Source organism: Erpetoichthys calabaricus, chromosome 5 (assembly GCF_900747795.2).
Source record: "Erpetoichthys calabaricus chromosome 5, fErpCal1.3, whole genome shotgun sequence".
Lineage (NCBI taxonomy): Eukaryota > Metazoa > Chordata > Cladistia > Polypteriformes > Polypteridae > Erpetoichthys > Erpetoichthys calabaricus.
This window is the reverse complement of record NC_041398.2, coordinates 157,137,449-157,162,894: the sequence shown is the minus strand read 5'-3', so window position 1 is coordinate 157,162,894 and position 25,446 is coordinate 157,137,449.

The window sequence follows — 25,446 nt, the reverse complement described above, 5'->3', positions numbered from 1 at the left end:
TATTGATAATCCTAACACTGGGTGCTTCCACAACATCCGTTCAGCTTTTTACCAGTTTTGTTGGCACTGGGTCTAAGGAACAAGTAATAGAAATTTTAGAATTTAAAGTAAAGACTTCCAGTTCTGTTACAAGATTAAAATTTCTAAACTGGTGTATTTAAGTTGATACAGAGTTTGTCAAGCTAGTTTTAGGTTTGCAATGTGATGCTGAAATCTGGGATCTTATATTTTTGATTTTCTCATTAAAGTAGTTCATAAAGTCTGAACTGCTAATGCCTGTTGGTTTTTTGCACTGTAGTTCTGAATTCACATTTGTTAGATTAGCCACTGTTCTAAACACTAAACAAGGATTATTATTATTGTTATCTGTTAGACAGATAGATAGATAGATAGATAGATAGATAGATAGATAGATAGATAGATAGATAGATAGATAGATAGATAGATAGATAGATAGATAGATAGATAGATAGATAGATAGATAGATAGATAGATAGATAGATAGATACTCCAGCAGCAGCATACTGATACAAAAAACAATATTAAATTAAAGAGTAATAAAAATGCAGGTAAAAACAGACAATACTTTGAATAATGTTAACATTTACCCCCCCGGGTGGAACTGAAGAGTCGCATAGTTTCGGGGAGGAACAATCTCCTCAGTTTGTCAGTGGAGCAGGACAGTGACAGCAGTTCTGTAGGTTATAATTAGGTCTAATATTTATGAGTTGGACTGTTGACAACCTGATAAAAACCTACTAAATTACAAACAAGTAAAATATTTCCTAAAAGTTCCAGTTTCCACATCAATGTGCACATTAAAATCCCCCATCAGCACTACATAATCATAATTTTTAGCTTCTTCTTCTTCTTTTGGCTGCTCCCGTTAGGGGTTGCCACATCTGATCATCATTTTCCATATATTCCTGTCCTCTGCATCTTGCTTTGTTACACCCATCACCTGCTTGTCCTCTCTCACCACATTCATAAATCTTCTCTTAGGCCTTCCTCTTTTCCTTTTGCCTGGCAGGTCTATCCTTAGCATCTTTTTCCCAATATACCCAGCATTTCTCCTCTGCACATGTCCAAACCAACGCAATCTCGCCTCTCTGACTTTGTCTCCCAACCTTCCAACCTGAGCTGACCCTCTAATGTACTCATTTCTAATCCTGTTCCTTCTCGTCACACCCAATACAAATCTTAGCATCTTTAACTCTGCCACCTTCAGCTCTGTCTCCTGCTTTCTGGTCAGTGCCACCATCTCCAATCCATATAATAAACTTGGTCCCACTACCGTCTTGCATTGTCAAACCTACATAATCCAGTTCAGGTTCACAGAGAGGCAGAGCCATTATAAATACATTTGGGAGCAAACAGGAAGCAACCTAAAAGTGGGAGCCAGACAATTGTGGGGCCCACTGACAAGCAGAACAGCACTCACTCACTCACATATGGCCATACCATCTAATTTACATGTTTTTGGGATGTGGGAGGAAAACTCATGGAGAAGTTATGAGAAAACATGGGGAGAATGTGCAAATTTAATACACAGCTCCCAGCCAGAATTCCAACTCAGGACAGAAGATCCATGAGGCCACATTATTAACCACTGTGCAAATGTGCTGTCAACTTTTAAAACAGATTTGCAAATATGATTGGTAACTTATGTAGACCTTATAGAACAGCTGTTACATAATTGTAAAACATATATTGATGTTATAATTGCATTAGCTCTACATTGTATACTTAGCTCTACTTAACTCTACTATAGCTCTACATTGTGTTACAGAGTAAGTACAATGTAATAACGTGTTGTTACACTGGAATTATACAGGTAATTACAGAGTGTGTACAGTGTAATTTGGGACACAATGTAAAGGTGTTATCAAATCTTCTGACTTTGCACTTACAGTTGCCATGAGACATTATGCAGGCATATTGCTGTTTGAAGGATCCCCAGTGGCATCTCTTGACACACTTCTGCTGAATAATTTGTTGGCTTAAAGTGCTCAGTGTTCATGTTTCAGAGTTAGGATGTGTGTCTCTCCTTCACTAATACTACCAGAGAGTCCAGAGCTCTTCCTGTAAGCAAGCCAGCCTTTTTAATCAGTTTGTTGATTTGGTGGGCTTCTCTTGAAGTGATGTTACCGGCCTAACAAACCACAGCATAGAAAATCAAACTGGCCCTCACTGAGTTGTAGAATAGATGAAGGGTGTCATTACCCATATTAAATAAATGCAGTCTCCTAAGAAAAAAAGAGCCTGCTCTTCCATTTATTGCATAATTTCTGTGTTATGAGACCAGCCCAGCATGTTATTGATGTGAAACCCCTACTGCTTGTAGGAGTGGACCACCTCTACACTCACTCCCTATAGTAACCGGACATACTGTAGTAGCTCTTTGGTGCCTCAGAAATCAATAACCAGTCAATACCTTTCACAAACACTAGGCTGCTCTCAACAAACAATATGAACAGCCTCACCAGGTAGTGCTGCAAAGAATATCCAAGTCAATGGAATGTCCATCCATAGCTAGTAGAAATACTAAAGCTTTCTAAATGTTTTGCGCTTAAAGTTCCTTCTCAGGTAGGACAGTAAGAACACCTGGGGAAGAATGGTGATGTGGAACTGCAGTGCTGTTTCAGTGTTTCCAAGTTATTGGCCAAACTTACAATTTATCTACACTCAAATTTCTGATGCTTCATTCCATCTAGAGAAAGTGGCGATCCGAAAAGTTATTGATTTCTTAGACTGGCTATAATAAAAAATCTACGTTAATGACGGTACAGGTAGGATTTCAAGGGGTCTCCAAAGAGAAACAGCAAGCAAGAGCAAAGAAATCCTTAAAGATTCAAAATATGGAGCAAATACACCACCATTCTTCTAAACACTGAGAAGGAATTAGCAGGAAACATGTCACAGATTCATGCAGATAAATTATCATTTAAGACATATTGTCTTAATGCATGAACATTCTCTTAATAATTTCTGCAACTTTAAACCTTACAAAGGATCAGAGGTAGAGTTGGATACAAGCTAACAAACGCTGCTGGCAGTGTGGAGAAAGTAATTGAGCCTCTGAGTATAATCTTAAAATGTGTTGTTCAGCCACCACCACTTACTGGTCCTGAAGTCCTGAATGACATCAGTGTGAAGGACAAGTGAGACTGATTCCTGATGAAGCAGCATCAAATAGTTCCTGTCTTCTTAATACTATACACAAGGTACCTTTCATTGACAAGCACCCCCCCCCCCCCAAAAAAAAACCTAAAAGTGCAGCTAAAAGTTAATAAGGTTAATCTGAAGAATGAAGACAAGTCCATGGAAGCATATGCCATCCTTGACTATGGGTCCAAGAGGACCATTCTGCTTCACAGTGCAGTCCAACAATTGGAATTGGAACTACAGCCTGAAGGCCTTCCAGTCTGTATAGTTCAGCAAGAGTTACAAGTGCTTTATAGGGCGGCCATGTCATTCAGCATTTTAACAGTCTCCCACCCAAATAAAGAGTACTAAATTTAGAGGGCGATTACTGCCAAACAGTTAAGTTTACCCAAGTGTACTCATTCAGACAAAGCCCTCAAAAATAGTACCATCATCTCAAAGGCCTTCCGTTACAACACTTAGAGGCAGTTCATCTTGTCCTTCTCATAGGATCAGATTACCTTCATATAAATGTACTATTGGAACCAGTAAGGCTGAGTCTGCTAGGTGGGTCTGCAGCTACTCATATGCATCTTGGCTGGACATTGCATCTATTGCAGGGACTTACTGAACAGCATTGTTATTCGCTTTAATTCATACCTTGGCATCCAAGTTATACCAAAATGTTGAGACAGTGGCAAATTAATGTTTATCCCTGGACAAGTTAAAGGGATACAACCAGATCTTACCAAGACCAAGTAGCCATAGTACATGTGGAGAGGAACACAGTCAGAGTTGAAGTGGATGGAGTGAAAATGCATGCCACTCCTCTTAGAGTTAGTAACATGCAACAGCTTAAAGACCCAGAAGAAGTTGTACTTCCTCGTCTTTCAAGGTCACCAGAATAAGCAGCAACTTAATATTGCTAAAATCCAAAGAGTGGAGAAGGCCAGACAAATTCTTAGGCTCAAACAAGGTGCAAAAGAAGATAGTCCCACAAGCTGGTACATCCAACATCACAAGGTCCACCACAATGGGAAGAACTGGGTGATGTTCAGCTGTTCATTCAAGTGCAAGAGTAACAACTTTTATAGTACACTGTTGCTTTTAGCAATGATAACAGTGGAATGTTTAATCAAATTAGGCTACTACTAGAAAATTGACCATTTATAATTTAAAGAGACCTGAGGAAAGAAAAAGCATCCAGGGTGTATTAATGGCAACTCCTCGTATTTGGATCTACTAGAAGTCCTTGTTATGTCATTGTTGCTCTTCAGAAGCACATTTTGGATAACACCAAGACTTCTGAAGATGTCTGCCTGGCTGTTCAATGTTTGTATTATGTGAACAACTGCAGAGCCCGATCCCTGAAGATGATGCTAAAGCCTTTGTTGACAAGCTGCAAAAACTGTTAGTTGAAGTTGAACTCAGACTGTAAGCAAACTCTGAACCTTTAAACATCAGCCATCTTCCCTCTGAGGTTAGATTAGACAGTGGAGAGCTGAGGATCATACAGGGTCACACAGACAGCCCAGAGTCTGTGGTAGGTCTACTGTGGAACTAAGAGTCTGACATATTGTCCTGCAAGAGTCACTGTATGTAGTGCCCTGAAGTCATGTTGTGTAGCATCTATAGGAGTCATGCTAGCAAGTTTGACCTTCTGGGCTACATTATTCCTTTCACAACAAGAGCCAAGGTCTTAGTACAGAAACTATGGGACAACATTAGGGATTGAGACAATCCTCATCTTCCACAGGATTTGCTAACTCCTTGAAATAAATGGGCCAAGAAATTACTCGATATTTGAAACATCATAAATCCAAGGTGCTATGGCAGCCCATAAATGATGCAACATCTAGGCTGATGGAAGTGCAAATCTTTTGTGATGCGTCTGAGCATGTGTATGGGTCTGTTTCTTACCTTTGAAAAAATGATCAATGTGGAGGATTATAAGTAGCATTTCTCATTGCCATGTCACAGAGCTCACCAAGAAAACAGCAGTCAATTCCCCATTTAGAAGTACAGTATGTGCACCACTCACATGAGCTTAATCAGCCAAGTTCTTAGAGTATGAACTATCACTTCCTATCCACTATGTAATATTATGAACTGACACTATCACTGTACTCACCTGGCTGTAGCCTGAATCATGCCAATTTAAGGTGTTTGTGGTGTTTGCATGCAAGAAATTCAAGACCTCACTGACTGTCATTCTTGGCATTATGTTGACTCAGCAAATAATCCATCTGATGAAATCACAAGAAGAATGACTCTGTATGAGCTTGAATTAATTGATTGCACAATGGACCACTGTTCCTGTAAAACAGTCCATATCAATGGCTCAACAGACCCCTGCCTGCACTCACTGAAGGTAAACATCTGAGAAAAACAACTTATTACTCCTACTCCTAGTTTGTCTCTTGTGGACATAAGCCAATTTAAGACATCTGAGGAACTCTTTGGATGCGAGTGCCTGTACCCGTTGTAAGGAAGATTTTGCAGACCCATCAGTCACTGATTACACTGCACAACAAAGTTTTTGCTTCTTGAGCACTGTTGGGTGTTTCTTATAGATTTTTGGGTGCTGATCACTGATATCACATCAAAATTTACCCATCACGTACCATTTCAGTTTTGCCATGACTTTTTCTTATATTTGTATCCAAACATTTGCACTCCCGTAAGTGACTTATCAACAACAGTTTGTGCAGCTTGGGCATGTCCAGGCATGAAATCAGGCCAGGTTGGAAGCTGTTCTGTGGAAGATGACATCCTGGGCAGGTCTGAAAGAGCTGGACGCTATCTCAGCATGCTATAAAGGTGGTTTGCATACACCAATCGTGCTCATTTGGTTAATATAGACAGTCAGTGTGTATGTATTGTATCAGTATAGTAAAGTACAGTATCTGTAGCAATATAACAGTAAGTAAGCTTGATGCTATAGACGTTTTGGTGTTGGGCGATATGTCTCGTCAATGTCGTAACAGTAACAATACATTCTGCTATATCTGTGGTGAATATACACTTGCGCCTCAGAGACGTCGGATGACTGCAACTGTGAAGAAAGCTTATCTTCTGTATTTCAGCTGCAAAATTGGTGATCAAGACAAGGAATTTGCTGTGTGACATGTGCTGTCAGTCTGAGAGCCTGGCTCAGAGGCACTTGAAAGACGATGCCGTTTGCTGTTCCGATGATATGGCCAGAACAGAAAGACCATGTGACTTCTGTTTGACTAATGTGTCTGGTTTCTCTGCCAAAACAAGAAGTCAATTGAATATCCTAATCTGCCTTCAGCAATGAGACCCATGCCACATGATGACAGTCTTCCAATTCTGAAACCACCAGAGGATTGGACCTTAGATGAACCAGATGAAGAAACTGCAATGCAGGGTACTGACAGTGACATTGACCCGGATTTTGAACCGTGCTCATCAGGTGATCCATATCTGATAACACAGTCTGAATTGAGCGATTTGGTCAGAGATTTGGGTCTGTCAAAAGCAAAAGCCGAGCTGCTGGGTTCGAGACTGCAGGAATGGTGTTTGCTGTCACCAGGTACAAAAATTTCTGTGTTTTGTGGACGACATCATGATATAACCAAATTTTTTGCACAAGTCGGCAATCTCTGTTTCTGTTGTGACATTGAAGGATTATTCTCAGCCTTGGGTTGTGATCACAACCCGGAAGAGTGGCATCTCTTCATTGATTCGTCAATGTTAAGCCTCAAAGCTGTTCTGCTACACAATGGCAACGTTTATCCTTTAGTACTTGTTGGCTATGTAGCACACATGAAAGAAACGTATGAGAATATGGAACTGTTGCTGAAGCACGTCCAGTATAGCAGGTACAACTGGAATATCTGTGGAGATCTTAAAGTCGTTGCTCTGTTACTAGGACTGCAGCTCGGCTATACAAAGTACTGTTCATTCATCTGTGAATTGGACAGCCGTGCCAAAGAGTCACAATATTCTCGACAGAACTGGACACTCTGTAAAAAGTTAGCTCCAGGACAGAAAAATGTGGCACATGAATCACTTTTCGACCCGGCAAAGATATTTTTGCCTCCTCTTCAAATAAAACTGGGACTCATGAAGAATTTCGTGAAAGCACGAAACAAGGAAGGCGAAAATTTTTGTTATTTAAGACAGATGTTCTCAAGAATAACTGACGCCAAGATCAAAGAGGGCATTTTTTTTGGCCCCCAGATCAAACATGTTATGAGTGACAAGCGGTTTGAAGATCTGTTAGTTGGGCCAGAAAAAATTGCCTGGAAAGCCTTCAAAGACATCGTTGACAATTTTCTGGCCAATTACAGAGCCCAAAACTACATTCAGCTGGTAGACAAACTTCTCAAAGCATACACAACAATGAAGTGCAACATGTCACTCAAGATTAATTTCCTCCACTCACACTTGGACTTCTTCCCTGCAAATCTCGGTGCTGTCAGTGTCGAACGGTTTATACCGTGCATCCAGAGGAAACCAGGCACCGCTCATCACCAGGCCAATACCATCCCTACAGTGAAGCATGGTGGTGGCAGTATCATGCTGTGGGGATGTTTTTCAGTGGCAGGGACTGGGAGACTAGTCAGTGTAAAGGGAAATATGACTACAGCAATGTACAGAGACATCCTGGATGAAAACCTGGTCCAGAGCGCTCTTGACCTCAGACTGGGGTGACGATCTTTCAGCAGGACAACGACCCCAAGCACACAGCCAAGATATCAAAGGAGTGGCTTCAGGACAACTCTGTGAATGTCCTTGAGTGGCCCAGCCAGAGCCCAGACTTGAATCCGATTGAACATCTCTGGAGAGATCTTAAAATGGCTGTGCACCGACACTTCCTATCCAACCTGATGGAGCTTGACAGGTGCTGCAAAGAGGAATGGGCAAAACTGGCCAAGGATAGGTGTGCCAAGCTTGTGGCATCATATTCAAAAAGACTTGAGACTGTAATTGCTGCCAAAGGTGCATCGACAAAGTATTGAGCAAAGGCTGTGAATACTTATATACATGTGATTTCTCAGTTTTTTTATTTTTAATAAATTTGCAAAAACCTCAAGTAAACGTTTTTCATGTTGTCATTATGGGGTGTTGTGTGTAGAATTCTGAGGAAAAAAATGAATTTAATCCATTTTGGAATAAGGCTGTAGCATAACAAAATGTGGAAAAAGTGATGTGCTGTGAATACTTTCCGGATGCACTGTATGTTTGGTATCACTCTTTTCAGAATTTATCGAACTTTAATGTGATGTTGTTACATTTTCAGACTCTTATTCCATTTTTAAATTATAAACTAAAAAATATCAAGAACTCACGTCCTGCGAGACGAGAATTTGTGCCAAAAGATTTAACCATGCCCGGGGCCGGAAATAAAAGACAAAGAGTAGATGACAAAAATGGCTGCTGTACAGGCTTTTAAATGTTCGAAGCGCCGCGCAAGATGCAGATCACGCAGCACAGCCGCAGCAGCAGCAAGCCAGCAACTGATCGAGCAAAGAGGAGGTAATAAAAAAATTATATGTTTCCCATTGTATCACCATTTAAGAGGGGGTTTCGGAGGATCGACTGAGTCTCCTTGGGGTGCGTTCAGCCCCCCTCTTCACAACACAAGCAGCAGAGACGTGAAGTGGCTGGTGTGTAGCGCAGAAAAGGGGGGTTGGCAAGCGAAGCGAGCAGGGGGTAACCCCCTAGTATGCATATTACTTCTCAACACAAACTCATTCCTAATAGTTTTTAGGCAATTGATTGCCCAAGACTAAAACCCTTTGAGCTCAGATTGAGAAGGAAATAATTCCAGGGTCGAAATCGGGCAGTGGGATTTGTTTGTTTCATTAGACTTGAAGATGGCATTTAACAGCTCAGTAAATTCAATTACATTTCAAACCCCCTAATGCACCGGATTTTGGTGGTTGCTGAGAGCGGAACATCTTTTGTTTCACACAGGCCATTCAAGTCACGCTAGGAAATTAGTGACTGAGTGAAAAGGTCTTATAGAGGGTCTGTGAATAAATCGAAGGACTTCTAAAGTCTAAGACACTGTGTTCTGTCTGTGTTCTGTCTTGTCAGACCCAGATAACATCTCTCCAAACTCTATCTAGATGGTACAGCCAGATTCATCACTACCTCAGGTAGTCTATTCTGAATCCAACCTACTCAGCCAACACCAAGGGCACTACAGTCAGCTTTTGGCTGATCATTTCTTGATGCATTTCATTAAACTCTATTTGCCTGACCCCCATCCTCCAGACAGACAAAGGCACCAGACATTGAGGTCAGAGCTACTGTTAGTATTGTGGACGCCCAGTTTCCCAGAGCTTTGTGGCTGGTGGGACAAGTTTCAAAATTGATTTCAGTGTCTGACATAAAGGTTGGGACAGTGAAAGTAAATGTTGCAGGCAAGAACTACCTGCACCCGGTATCACACATTGTTCAGCTGCCTGCTTCACTGTGACAAGAGGCCTTTTTCTTTTCTTTTTTTTCTTTCTCTATTTAACATATTTCATTTTAAAATAAGGCTATAGCTGTTAAAAAGACTTGCTTCCTGATTCATTGAAAAAAGGCACGCAGCCTCTCTTAGAAGTCACAGCTGACTATTTACTCCTGCCTATGAAGTGTTCATAAATATAAAGTAAGTGATTTCACTTCATGTTCATAGAGGATTCAATGTTCTGGAATGGTATCAGTGTTGCAATGTTCATTTAAGGTTAATTTTATTGTAGTGAAGACCCATTACACTTGAACAACTGCATGTGTGGTGAAGCTAAGCAGGTAGTACACTGGCTACTGTTATGTTTAAAAACAACAAGTGAATGCTACTTGTGTGCAATATGTGACCATTCTTAATGACATTACTTAATTTGAGCAGTTAATTTCCTGTCTTTCAGAAAAAACACACACCTATTGCATCTTTGTACATATATAAAGGATTTAGTTTCTCAGTTCCAATTAAGTGTTAACAGAATGATATAGAAAAAAATGGGCTAATCTGAAAGATTTCTTATGTTTCCTTGTATCTGACTGGACAAATGCAGCGGGTTCAACTTCTCTGACTCAGAAGTGTATTATTCTGATGGCTGCTTACAAAGCAATACTTTCCTGAAAAGATATGAAACCCTTAAACCCAAACATTTTATCATTTTTCTCTATATTTTTCTGCAAACTGATTTTGCTTTGAATTTTACTAAAACCTTTAAAACAAAGATATTTGGACTATTAAATTATTTGCATATCTGTCACACTCACTGCCTGAATTGTTTTATGAAGAAAACTGAAGCCGTATGATTTTGGAAACCTTGGAGAACAGCAACAGTGGATTTCTAGTAGCCCAGCAGCTGTATCATGTTTCATATAGGAAAAAAAACATGTTGATAAGCCATAACAGATATAGTCTTATTTTTGAGTAGAGGTAAAAAAATTATGTCTTTAATCATAAAATTCAAAAGAACAATAAGATGTTATTTTTACCATATTGTCTAAACATGATTTTAAATGGAAGCTACTGAGAATTGAGTTGAAATGATTTGTTTGCACAATTTTGAACATTTCCATTAGAAATTATTATTATTATGCTAGTTGCAAAAATCCAAAGTGGCTCAGCAGGACCACAACATAGAGCTAACCACCTGCCTTTTTATTTCCAATCGCCCCTTCAAACAGCCTGTTGACAAAAAGAGAAAGAGAGCAAATGCTAATAACTAGTAACAGACCAAGAGTTGCACATGTCTTCTGATAAAGGAAGTAACAACAAAACAAATTTCTAGAAAGATCGTGATTTGCTGTGATTGTGCATAGACACAAATTGCAGAGAGTCACTTACTAGAGTACTATGATTCAACTGGAGTCAAAACACTAACAGAGAAGTGAGTTGAGTCGAGACAGAGTTGAGTCATAAACTAGAATACCAGAACCTAAATCACTAATCTGCACTTGCACGTAGGTCAAATCTATAATCTCTGACAAAGGGCTACTGGTGCTACACCAGAATTTATAAGTAAGCCTACATGATGTGAATCATGATGTCTCTTTGCAGGTGGTCCCTAGCAACCACGCAAAGTCTCTTAGCAACCAACTATCTACCCACAGAGATTCTGCAATGGCAGTGTGACATACTTTAAATGCAATAAATGTAAATCTTTCTCTTAAAAGCTTTCAAAATTTGAATGTCTCATGAGCATAAAATTGCTAACAATTAACACATTTCAAAATGTGCTTTTTGGGTTATTTTATGTTTTTTTAACCTGTAGAATACATTTATGAGTTTAATCATTTTGAAGGGAACTGGAAAAAATTTATATTATACCTGTTTACAACTTATTTTTTCATAATGATGTGCACTGTAAACAATTTTTAGTTAAAATACAGGTATAAATTATAATTACTAAAAACAGAGCTGGTACACATATAAATGCAGAGCTGATAAAACACACAGAGAGCATGGTAAATATTGATGAAAAATAAATGGAAACCAACTATATCTGTCCATCAGTTAATTGATGAAGTATATCCATTTGACAACAGAAGTGATTAAAATGGTGGTAGCACTTAAGTTTAGGAAACGCAAAAATGGATCTATCACTTATTTATTCTTATGTACTAAGACCTTAACAAAGGCTTATTTTGTGTGTTAATGACACTTACAAAGCACCAGTAAAGTAAGTATTCATCTCTCTGCAATGTGGCATTTGATTTGCTGGTAAAATATAGTATCTTATGAAAATGAAGAACTCACAGGCCATATACTGAAGTATGCAATATCAAGAGAAATATGTCTTACTTAAGACACTTCTGATCATTCCAAAGTAAAGTTACAAAACCTAGCAGTAGAGCAGTGGCATCAAGAGGCACAATACAGATACCGAGAAGAGAAACAGAATAGAGGAGGGTTAGTAAAATTTTATAAACATTGTCAGTCAGTTAGTCAGTCATTGTCCAACCTGCTATATCCGAAAAATTATATTTCTGTTCAAACGACTAAAACAGAAATTCAGTATGAACAGCTAATTAGCAGCTTAAGGCACAATATGCTAGACTAAAGTAGTGAATCTTCAGCCTGGATTTTAAAGCTGAGACTAAAGGAGTACAGTAATCCCTCCTGTATTACGGGGGTTGCGTTCCAGACCCCCTCACGAAAGGTGAAAATCCGCAAAGTAGAAACCATACGTTTATATGGTTATTTTTATATTGTCATGCTTGGGTCACAGATTTGCACAGAAACACAGGAAGTTGTAGAGAGACAGGAACTTTATTCAAACACTGCAAACAAACATTTGTCTCTTTTTCAAAAGCTTAAACTGTGCTCCATGACAAGACAGAGATGACAGTTCCGTCTCACAATTAAAAGAATGCAAACATATCTTCCTCTTCAAAGGAGTGCGCGTCAGGAGCAGAGAATGTCAGAGAGAGAAAAAAGAAAACAAAAATCAATAGGGCTGTTTGGCTTTTAAGTATGCGAAGCACCGCCGGACAAAGCAGCTGCAAGGATGTACAATGTAAAGGTAGTCTTTCAGCATTTTTTAGAGGAGCGTCCGTATCCTCTAGGCTAGTGTGCGAACAGCCCCTCTGCTCACACCCCCTCCGTCAGGAGCAGAGAATGTCAGAGAGAGAGAGAGAGAGAGACAGAGAAAAACAAACAATCAAAAATCAATATGTGCCCTTCGAGCTTTTAAGTATGCGAAGCACCGTGCGGGAAGCATGTCACTTGATAAAGCAGCTGCACAGAAGGGAGCAAAGTGAAGGTAATCTTTCAGCATTTTTAGATGAGCGTCGGTATCATCTAGGGGTGTGAACAGCCCCCCTGCTCACACACCCTCCGTCAGGAGCAGAGAATGTCAGAGCAAGAGAGAGAGAGAGAAAAAAGCAAACAATCAAATATCAATACGTGCTGTTTGATCTTTTAAGTATGCGAAGCACAGTGCGGGAAGCATATCGCTTGAGAAAGCAGCCATATGTAAGCCCAGCAAGGAAGAGAGCAATGTGAAGGTAATCTTTCAGCGTTTTTTGAGGAGCGGCTGTATCCTCTAGGGGTGCGAACAGCCCCCGTGCTCACAATATATTTGAGGAGTTTTATTTAATACGTAATACGCGCTCTGGTTGGGTAGCTTCTCAGCCATCTGCCAATAGCGTCCCTTGTATGAAATCAACTGGGCAAACCAACTGAGGAAGCATGTACCAGAAATTAAAAGTCCCATTGTCTGCAGAAATCCGCGAACCAGCAAAAAATCTGCGATATATATTTAAATATGCTTACATATAAAATCCGTGATAGAGTGAAGCCGCGAAAGTCGAAGCACGATATAGCGAGGGATTACTGTATTTCTTCAGGAAGACAATTCTACAGCATGGCCCTGCGACTAAAATTGACCTCCCAATGTTATATTATTAAACTATGTAATCTTAAGTAGGGGCGGCACGGTGGCGCAGTGGGTAGCGCTGCTGCCTCGCAGTTGGGAGACCTGGGGACCCGGGTTCGCGTCCCAGGTCCTCCCTGTGTGGAGTTTGCATGTTCTCTCCGTGTCTGCGTGGGGTTTCCTCCAGGCGCTCCGGTTTCCTCCCACAGTCCAAAGACATGCAGGTTAGGTGGATTGGCGATTCTAAATTGGCCCTAGTGTGTGCTTGGTGGTGTGGGTGTGTTTGTGTGCGTCCTGCGGTGGGTTGGCACCCTGCCCGGGATTAGTTCCTGCCTTGTGCCCGTGTGTTGGCTGGGATTGGCTCCAGCAGACCCCCGTGACCCTGTGTTCGGATTCAGCAGGTTGGAAAATGGATGGATGGATGGATCTTAAGTAGGCCAACATCTCATTGTGAATTGTTTTTTGTAAGTAATAATAAGGTTAGATAAGTGAGCAGAGCCTTAGCCATTTAAAGCTTTATAAGTTAAAAGGAGGATTTTGAAATTAGCCCTAAACTTAACAGGGAGCCAGTGTAAGAACTGAGAACTGGAGTATGTCTTGGGAATGTTTTAGTTTGTGTAATAATTCTTGCAGTAGCATTTTGAATTAATTGAAAGCTGCATAAAGAATGATTGGAACAGCAAGTGAATAATGCATTGCAATAGTCAATAGAATTAGAAATAAATGCATGAAATAATTTCTCAGTACCTTGCATATGTGTTACCACTGCATGCTTCCAACCTCTCTTGCATATTTAGAAATTGTCTTAATCTTCAGACATTTTTAGATGGATAAACATGCTTTAGTTTGTAATGTGTGTTTAAAATGAGATGGCTAGTGTCAAAAATAACAACAAAATTACATGCTTATTCAGTAAAACTAATGGCAATTCCAACTAAGTTAAAGAGTGACAGAATGTTGTTGCAGTCAACATAATTTATTCCAATAACTAAGATTTCTGTTTTTGCTGTATTCAGAAACAAATAATTCTCATCCATCCACTCCTTTAACTCACTGACACAGTTAATTAAGGACAGCATTGGAAAAACCTCATTTGGTCTAAAAGATATGTATAAATGGTAATTCATCTGCATAGAAGTGAAAATTAATGGTATGTTTTCTAATGATAGTTCCCAAAGGAAACACGTAAAGTGAAAACAGCAAACTTACCACTACTGAGTCCTGTCGAATACCATATTTAACATCTGAGGATAATGATGGAGAACTGTCAGCACATTTCTGTTTGCACTGGTAATGATTTGACAAATAAGAACTAAACTAGGAAAGCACAGTGCTTATAAGTAATTTTTCAGCCTCTCTAATACAATATAATGGTTAATGGTGCTGTGCTTACTGTAAATCTAACAACATGTGGAACTTCCTTCATTAGAAGATATCAGAATATTGTTTACAACCTGGGTAAATAATTTTTCTGTACTATGACCAAAGGAGAAGACAGATTGGAATCTCTAAATAAATTGTGATGTGTAAGGTGAGAGTGAACCTGTGTGGTGACTACTTTTAAAAGTATTTTATGGAAAAAAGTTAAATATGAAATGGGTCTATAATTTTTAGGCATATGTGGGTCTAGTGCTGGATTTTTAAGTAACAGTCTGATAAGTGCCACTTTTAGTTCATCAAGAAATGTGGCATTCATTAACATCAAAATATTGATAAGGCTAGAATAGGTGCTGCCAGAACATCTATTGAACTATTTATTTACTAGTTTGGTTGGTACTGGGGGTACTGGGTATTTTGCCCACGCACTAACTACAATAGGGCCTGGAGAGACTGAAGCCAAATCAGAAATGGATGAATTGTCTAAACCATCCATCCATCCATCCATTTTTCCAACCCGCTGAATCCGAACACAGGGTCACAGGGGTCTGCTGGAGCCAATCCCAGCCAACACAGGGCACAAGGCAGGGAACCAATCCTGGGCAGAGTGCCAACCCACCGCAGGACACACACAAACACACCCACACACCAAGCACACACTAGGGCCAATTTAGAATCACCAATCCACCTAACCTGCATGTCTTTGGACTGTGGGAGGAAACCGGAGCGCCCGGAGGAAACCCACGCAGACACGGGGAGAACATGCAAACTCCACGCAGGGAGGATCCCGGGAAGCGAACCCGGGTCTCCTAATTGTCTAAACAAACTGAGTAAATCCAATTTTCAGTTTGCCTAATTGCTATCAGGTTCTTAATGTGGCACACCAAAGTGTTTATTTTCCTCACCAATTCTAAGTCAACTACATTTTTGGCAAGTGAAGCTGTATGCATTGCTAACCAAAAAACCTAAACAGTTCATAGTGCAGGTCATACATCATATAAATGTGTCCATGAAGAGCAGAGAACAAATTTAACTTATGTTATGCACCAAGATCATCTTTATTATTGCATTTACAGTAAATCTGATGCCTTCCAAATTCAGCTGGTTCACTGAGAGAACCTCGTGTTAAAGCTTTCACCACCTACTGGCAATCAGCTTTGAACTGTTGGGTTCTTCTTCTCGTAGGATGTCAGCTTTACTCCAGTTGTAATTTTTCTTTACAAACTGATTGGAATGCTTTATTCACTCAATAATGTAAAACTCTTTGTGTGTGTGTGTGTCAATTTATGTGGGTTTACTGCATCAATGTGTGCCCAAACTTCAAAAGGCCTTTAGCTGATTAAAGAGGACACGTGGAACAACTCTTCCTTTTTTGTTATTTGATGCTTCTTTAATGAAGAACAAGTTTCAAGAGCAATAGTAACAACAGGAAAATGAAACAGAATGATAACCCTAAATAAACAAAGAAAATACAAGGAAACACATATTTTCATTCATACTACAAGCATTTTAGTATACATAGACACTCCTTCATTGTTTTGAACATGCGCTAATTACTAAACTTTTTACATAAATAACTGCCATCGCTAGTCAGAAATACAGTTCACATCAAAAAAGGTAGTTTTTAAAATACTAGTGGTTTCTCTAAAATCAACTAAAACATTGAGTTTCCCAATTCCTCTATGACGCTTTTTTATCTTTCTTTCGCAGTCGTCTTCTCCATGCCTTCTTTTTACAAATGAGCATTTTTTCCGTGTTTATCAGTGCCCCACACCCGATCCCTGGAAGCAGCCTCTTACCTTCTTTACCCCAGACTTTTCATGATCAATCTTTATTTAAATAAACATTCACAAGATCTTTCACCTTTTTTCTCCCATTATTTTTTCCAAATGTATTAAATTAAATAATAACACCTTAAGCTCAGCTTAACACCTCCCATTTGAACCCCTGGATGCAAACCCAAGGAGGTCACACTGCTCACACATTACACTTCTGGTCTTCTCTGGGGAGCAAAACAACTAGACATCTAACATCCCTATGGAGAACCGCAGCAAGGATCTTGTTCGCAGCTTTATTTTTAGCCTCACTGATGTTAGTTTTACACTTTACAGTAGGTTTTGTAATTGTGACTGGATAACTTGAGAATACTTTGACACGGACATCTCTCACAATTCCTTTCTCATCGGCATTTACTTTAATCACTCTGGCTAATTTGTACTGACCTCTCAAGGCATTCTGATCAGCCAACTAGACTACATCTCCCACAGCAACATTTCTCTCTCTTGTATACCACTTGTTACTTATAAACAGGTTTGGGCCAGCCATATGACTCAGTTTCTCCCAGAAGTGATTAATTTCCACCTGAATAACTTAATCTTTTACGCGAATATCCCTTAAACTCAAACTTTCCTAGATCTCCTTTTTTTCCAGTTTGAACTAATAAAAGAAAATTGGGAGTGACCTACACAATGCAGTTCTCTATAATCTGTATGGGAATAATTAAGCCTTGACACGTTAAGAGAGTTTGGGTCAGCCTACCATATAATTGCAGAGTGGCTGATAAAGTTGAAGGTTTTGTTGAAAAAGATCTTTATAGACAAGAGTTGGAAGGGAGGAAGTAACGTCTTCTGGGGTGGAACCAGAAGTGACGTCTTCTGGGGTGGAACTGAAGTGACATCATAGGGCCCAGGCAGAATTTCCCGCATTTGGTCTGCAGGGAAAAAAGAGAAAGGATCAGTGCACTCTGCCACCCCCCTGGTCAGACTGGGAATTACCTTCTTCTGAGCCCTTTAGCTGCCTCCCATGCGCACACATGTGACATCTGAGTCCTAGCATCTGTGGGTCCCTCATTAGCTAAGTTGACAGCAATAAAGAGAACAGTTTGGATTTCCCCCCACATAAAAATGACATCACTTCCCAGGTTATGCATGACCCTCTTCACAATACGAATGGCTGATTCTGCTGCTCCATTCCTATGAGGAGAATCTGCTGAATGGATATTTCAGGACCACTCTGTTTCATACTAGGCAGCTTCTTCAATTGAATTCAGTTTTTTTAGGCTATTCATTAAGATGTAATGCTTTACAAGTGCTGGCTTGGCTCCTAGAAAGTTCGACCCAGGATTTGACCATAGTTTTCTTGGGTGTCCTCTCAGTGTTGTGAATCATTAGTATGCCAGTAGGAATCCCTCACCTGACTGGTCTCTGACAGCGTTAGTATGTATAGCTCTCAAGGTCATACAACAAAAGATGATTTCCCAGACTTTAATTTTTACCCTCTTCTTTGCCTCATCTCTCAGTTCATAAGGTCCAATCTTATCTATTGTTGTGAACTCAAATGGTGCAGTGGGTTCTGTCTGTTCAGTTGGAAAGTTACCCATGCTCTGCTGGCACTGTTTTGCTACTACTGTACTTTTCTCACTAGCCTTCTGCCTTTTATCACCCAAGCTTTTCTCCTCATTCTTAAAAGTGTTCCAGTAATACCCTCATTATTAACTCCATGAGCCTCCTATGCTAATAATGTTGATATCCATGCTTTATATGGTAGACGTGGCACTGCAGGTTTGTCTTTATAAAAGGCTTGAATTCTGCCACCAAAACTAGAAGTCCAGAGGTTTTGCCTTTATATATTACCAACCTGTTTCTGGTTGTAAGAGAAAACATTCTCTTGAGCAGCTAGAAAGAAGTCTATAAGAGCTTCTCCCTGTTTTCTTGGTGTCAGCACAGCTTTTTTGACATTCTTCTGTAATTGTGTTGCCACCCACTTTGAATGTCTTGTGGTCTGGCCTTTCATTGCTAACCACTTCTTAGAAACTCTCCACACTACTGCAATAATCCTGTTCACCTTGGATAAACTACTGAACCTTGTAACATCCACAAGGTTTGTAATCATTGAGCCTGCAGACCTATTTACCTCACCCTCTTTGATCATTGCCATTTCCTCATCTTCTACATTTTCTGAACTGAGAGTGAAGCGAGTTTGCTCACTTGAGGATTTTTCCTCATCTTCTTTCACTTTAGGGGTTTCCTGTGAGACAGTCTCCAGATTTTCTTTTGGCTTGGGCTCTGGTTAGGATTGCTGAAAATGCCTTTCTCTGAAATTTATTGATAGTCTCTATAGCATCAGCAGCAACCTCTGCAGTGGAGTTCTTTGGCCAATTCTCAACTGGCCATCTAAGAAACTCTGGCCCCTCCTGCCATGCAGAACCCACACTAAGATTTTCAGGGCTGGCCTCTATCAGTCGTGACGATGTCAGCAACTTTAAAATCTCCTGTGATCCACCATCAATCATCAACTGATCCAGTTCTCTGTATCTTTCCAACTCTGCTGGCAAAGAAGGTCTAGTAGCCATACCTCTCGTTTTGAATAACTCTGAGAACTGTCTGACTATCCACTATGTGGAATCAATGTTCAATATTATCCATTCAACAATGCTTTTGTACATATATTCTCAGCTGTGCTGCAAACATAGCACCACAGATTTCAACCTTGACTGTGTCACCCTTCTAGTCCAATAGTATTAATTTGTCTTTGGATTCAACCAACCTCACCACAGCTCCATGGTCTGTGTCCCAACTAAAGTATATTACAGCTCCATAGGCCTTATCACTTCCATCTAAGAATGTGATTCTCCATGGCTTTCCCCTCTAGTTAGCTGGTATCAGCCTCCTATAGAAATTTACTGGGGCTAGTTTCACATACTCTTCAAATAGCTTGATGATTTCTTCACTAGAAAGTAGTGTGTCCCATGTGTCTTGGATTAATCTTCCACCTCCTGTTTCTTGAAATGCCTTTCTGAACAGAATTGCTCCTTTCTTTTTTAGCAGGTGTGACTAAGCCAATAGGATGATAAAGCCCAGCAACATGGCTTAGTAGTTCCCTTCTGGTCAGAGAGTTAGGAGTTTCTTCTCTTACCTCCTCTTGAGATATTTTTTTTTCCTATCCTCATTTTCCTTTTCCTCTTAGAAAAATTGATTGAAGTCATTACATATAACTCTCACTCTCCACAAAGTACCGAACACCTAGAGCTTTGTTGTCTTCACCTTTCTTTTAGTTTGGGAGTACCCGTACTTAGTTTTTGCTACCTGCTTCCTTTTAGCAGATTGCAGTTTGATCTCCTCGCCTCTCAGTTTGACCTGACCAAGTCCATAGTTTGAGGTAGAATCCTTCAGCCCTCAAGATCTCTTCAGCCTTCTCTGTGATTTCATCCACTCTGTTTGAAACAGTGGAAAGAAAGAATATCATTCACATAACTGTCCTTTGTCAGTTTTGCTGTTTCTCGCATAGCTAGCTGTGCAATACATCCTGTAGGTCGATCTCCAATGTTGACTCTGGTGATGCACTCACTTATTTGATCTTGCAAAGTATGTCTCCGGAGAAATCTGTGGAGGTGAACTTCATGTTCCTCTACCCACACTGAGTTGTACATTTTCTTGATGTCTCCTAGAGTAGCACACACTCTTCTCCTAAATCTTAGCAGAACCGCTCTAATAGGGTTAAGAACATCTGCTCCCTTTACCAGGAGATCATTCATACTTCCTCCCTTAAACTTTTGACTGCTATTCCATACAAGGTGTACTGGAGTTGTTACTGAGTGGGGATTTCATGTCTCCATGTGGCTTACACACCACGTAGGTCCCTTCTAGTCAATGATCTTCTCAGTGAGCTTCATGGTTGCTCACTGCTTCACTATCTCATGGATTTGGGCTGTACAGGCAATTTTGAAGACTGTTTCGTTCTCTATGTTGTTTTTATGTCCTCAGAAATGTAGCCTCTACTCCAGGGAGACTGGGTCCACAATCCATAGATAACTTGCATCCAAGTGCAGAGATGTGCTCTGGGCATCCCCTTCTTTGTAGGTGAATCCTTCTTTTATGACTTCAAGTCCTCTCTTCTCAGGCAAAGTCATCTAATTTCTTCCTGGTTGGCAATTTCTGCAGTGACACCCTCTTCATTTGGGCTCACATGCTACTCCAATACTGTCCCACTTCCACCATTCCAAGAACTCCTGGTTACTAGCAGCTGTGTACTATTATATTATATAATATAAATATTATATCTTTATATTTGACTGCAGCTGTCCTCATTGAGCAAGCAAAATGTGTCTTAGGCTAATGTGCTGTTTCATCATTGTCCTGAAACAAGTCGGGATGACCTCCGCCCACAGTTTTCTCCAATGGACTGTCCCAAAGGACTAGGTCTCCATGTACTCTGAATCTTTCTGGTGTAAGTCTTCCCTCCTGGTGGCTGATAGGAAGCTCAATCTGTTTTGGCCATTCAAGGTCAACCTCTGGAAAGAGTCTCTTTACCTGCTCAGGCCACTTTAACAATCCTTTCTAACCCATATTAAACTAGTTCACAAGCTCTCTCTGTTTAAATAAATAAAGAAAATACCAGAAAACACATATTTTTATTCATACTACAAGCATTTTATTATACACAGATACCATTTCATTGTTTTGAACATGCACTAGTTGCTAAAAATAGCCAAGTTTACGTAATATTGTACATTATCTTTACTTACTGAATGTTTTACATAACTACCATCACTAGTTAAAAATATGTTTCACATTAAAAAAGGAAGTTTTTAATATACAAGTGGAATCTCCAAAATCAGCTAATACACTGAACTTCACAATTCCTCCGTGATGTTTTTTTTTCTTTCTTCCATGATTGTCTTCTCTGTTCTTTTTACAACTGAGAGTCTCTTCCGTGTATATCAGCGCACTGCAGCCTCTGACCTTCTTTACCCCAAACTCTTTGTACTCAATCATCATTTAAAAAACATTTACAAGATCTTTCAACTTTTTTTCTCCGTTTTTATCCAAATGTATTAAATTAAATAATAACCAATTAAGTTCAGTTTAACAGTGAAGGATATGAACTTGTGCTTCGCTTCTCCTGCTGCTTGCGACTCGCTTCCATTTATCCTTGTGCCTCATTTCTGCTGTTTCATTTATTTGTTTATGCAATGTGACCTAATGCATCACATGTCCTCTATTGTCATGGCAATTAAATTATGGTAGTTGATGCTATAAATATGTCCTAGAACAGGAGATTTCTATCTTTCTAAAAGAACACTTCTATAAGGTTGTTATTTCAGATAAGGAAGACAGAGGTTTCTAGGTAAAGAAGACTCAAGCAGAGCCCGCTGTGATGCAGCAGCACATGTGTGGACAAGAAGAGTGTGCTGGAGCACCAAGGACAGAACAAGTGAACAGATGGAAACAAGATTGAAAGAGTGTCATTCTTCAGGTCTGTAACCCTGAAGTGAAAGGCAAACCATGTAGAGAAGTTATGCAGGTCTGATAGTAATTACAAAGTTAAGGCGTTTCCCATGTTCAGAATAGTAGAAGTGCAGTTATAAGACAATTAAAAAAGGCTCATCAGTGATTTAAACTCCTTGAATGTATACCAGTATTGCTCCTCCATGCCTGGTTATGGGTGTTACAGCATATTATTATATATATAGATATAATATTATAACATATAATATTATATCTATATATATATCCAACCATCCATTTTCCAACCCGCTGAATCCGAATACAGGGTCATGGGGGCCTGCTGGAGCCAATCTCAGCCAACACAGGGCACAAGGCAAGAACCAATCCCACCGCAGATATATATATATATAGTGAAGAAAAGAGCACGAGACAAGTATACAGAAGGTCAAGGAAGAGTAATCTTTAGCACTGATACCTAGATATATAACAGACTTCATGAGACATTGATGAGTGATACAGGGGGACTTTCATAGCAGACGGACAAGAAATGACATGAGTAAATGGAAATGACTTAAAAATGATGAGCCAGCGATGATGACACAGACAGAAGGTGGAAGTAAGATCATCGGGAGTGGACTGGAAGTGAAGTCATCAATGTAGTTGGATCTTCAGAACTCAGAAAATGACTGTTTCTTGAAATTGTAATTGAGTGGATTTTTAACCGAGTTCCAGAATGTAAGTCTTCTGCTCTTCGGTTTTCCTGGTGGATAAGAGAGAGAGAGGCATTAGTGCTCAGTGTCAAATCCCCCCGCTGCGTCTGGCCTGTTGGCTGTCCCCTATTCGCACGTGTGTGACAATATATATAAATATTTATTTATCTATCTATTTATGTAGTAATTTTATTTGAAGAGCTTCTGTAAAAAGCCAAATTTCCACTGCAACAAATAAAGTTCTATCTATCTATCTATCTATCTATCTATCTATCTATCTATCTATCTATCTATCTATCTATCTATCTATCTATCTATCTATCTATCTATCTATCTATCTATCTGTCTGTCTGTCTGTCTGTCTGTCTGTCTGTCTGTCTGTCTGTCTGTCTGTCTGTCTGTCTGTCTGTCTGTCTGTCTGTCATATATATGCAATCACAATGCTGCAGAACTTCATTGGTTGGCAGAGCAGCCTTCTACCATATGCATTAAGACACCTCCACCTGCATTCAAGAGGATCTGGCTGCACTCCACAGCTGAGAGTGGAGAGTGGGGGGGTCAGGGAAAGGTGTAAGGCGCCAGCATCTGAGAAGGTAACCACTATTAACTGATTGCTGTTACAAAGAATAGTACAGGCTAAATGAAAAACAAAGGGTTCGGCCAGATGTTTTACCAATAAGCCAAACACTACATACAGTACCTTTACATCTGTCAAAGCTACTTTGCCTTAAAATAAAACAATTACAGGCCACTGAATCACAACATTTGTCAGACTAATCTTGGCATCACAGATTGCTTGTGTGAAAATAAAATGTTGCTACTTAGATAGGCTGTAGCTCCCTTCAGTCTTGACTGTGAAAAAATATTTCTAAAAAAGGGATAACCAACCTTTATATATTTTGAGAATGTCAGGGTCTTTATTCAATATACTTGAGATGAATTGGCAGAAAATCCAGGGTTGCTTCTTACCTTGATCCCCAATACTGCTGCTCAAAATTAATTAGAATAAGTCATCTTAAAACGCAAATGAATGAATATAATATACGGTACATACTCCAGTTTGGAAATATAACATGTAGCAGACATACTTGTTTAAAACCAGTTGAACTTAAATGCAGAAAATGTTATATTGGATTAGATAGGTTGTAAAATAAATGATGGGTGAATTAATAATTTAGTTTTACACCTCAGGTTTCTATTTTGTTCATAATTGCTGGTCATAAAAGTATCTTTTTTCGATTTGCACACTACTTTGTGCACTTCATTCAGTTGTGTACCAGATATCAACTATCTTTTCTTAGTTGCAAGCACACCACCAGGATGGAAAATTTTGAAGAAACTCTGACCTGCCTATAGCAGTATGTGAATGCTAGAGGTAACAGTGAACAGTGTGAACTTTATGACTGCTGAGTGCCCTGTGTGGCAAGCGGCTGGGGGTGGCACCCAGCCGGGATGCCCGGAAGGACCGGAGGAGGGATTACGCCTCCTCCAGACCACGAGGGGGCAACTGCCCTGGTGGCTTTGGGGACCACAGGAACTGAGCTTGGAAGCTCAACCCTATAGGGGCCCGTGGTCACCGCCAGGGGACACCCTGATGCCTGGAGAGCCCTGGTCCTCAGCACCTCCGCCCCACACCCGGAAGTGCTGGGGGGAAGACAACCAGGGACACCCAGAGTGCTTCCGGGTGCTCGGCCGGTACTTCCGCCACACTGGGGAGTGCCGGCAGAGGTTAATTGGGAGGCACCTGGAGCACGTCCGGGTGATTATAAAAGGGGCCGCCTCCCTCCATTCGTTGGCTTGAGTCAGGAGTGGAGAAGGACGGAGCTCGGGAGGAGAGGAAAGGAGGCGGCCTGAACAGAGAGAGAGGCATTGTGTGTGAGGCCTGAACTTTGGGGGAGTTTTGGGGTTGTGTGCTTCGCTGTCAATAGTATTTGTAAATAAAGCATGTGTGGTGACTTACAACGATGTCTGCCTGTCTGTGTCCGGGCCATGCTCCACACCTGGAAGGGCAGAAGTCATTGACACCAGAATGTGTGTGTTCCTGTGTGTTTGTATGTGTGTAAGAGAGAGAGAGAGAGAGAGAAAAGCAGCTTGCAGCATGGATGGAATGTTCCTCCAAGATGCTAGAAAGCAGGTGACCAGAAACTGTCAAGGATTCCTGACCCAGGGTTGAAACACCAGGGGTGACAACACTTCCTAGACTTTAGAAAGGAAATGGTCCCAGAAGTTAATACCAGGACCCTACCACCAAAGAAATCAGCAGGGAAGCTGCCTTAAAGAAATGACACTTAATGGCCAATGGTGGCTTTAAGGTGCAAGTACTATCGTATTGTTTCTGCTACAAATGAAAGACTGCCACTCACCTCATATGAGCGATTTGGGTGCAGATTTGGAAAAGTGTGGCCAAAACCTCATCTGGCAGGAGGTAAAGAAACAACAATGAGAATGAGAGAGAATGTAAATAAAAGAAAAGCAATGTTATTATTTACCAAAAAAAAAAAAAAAATCTGCCAAGATTAAGTTAAACTAAATTTTGGTTAAGCAAAATTTACTTGACAAGGATTCTGAAAGTAAGCTAAATACTCTTAAATAAAAATTTCTTGATATGTCATTAAACCTTACAATGAGAGAAAAAAAGAT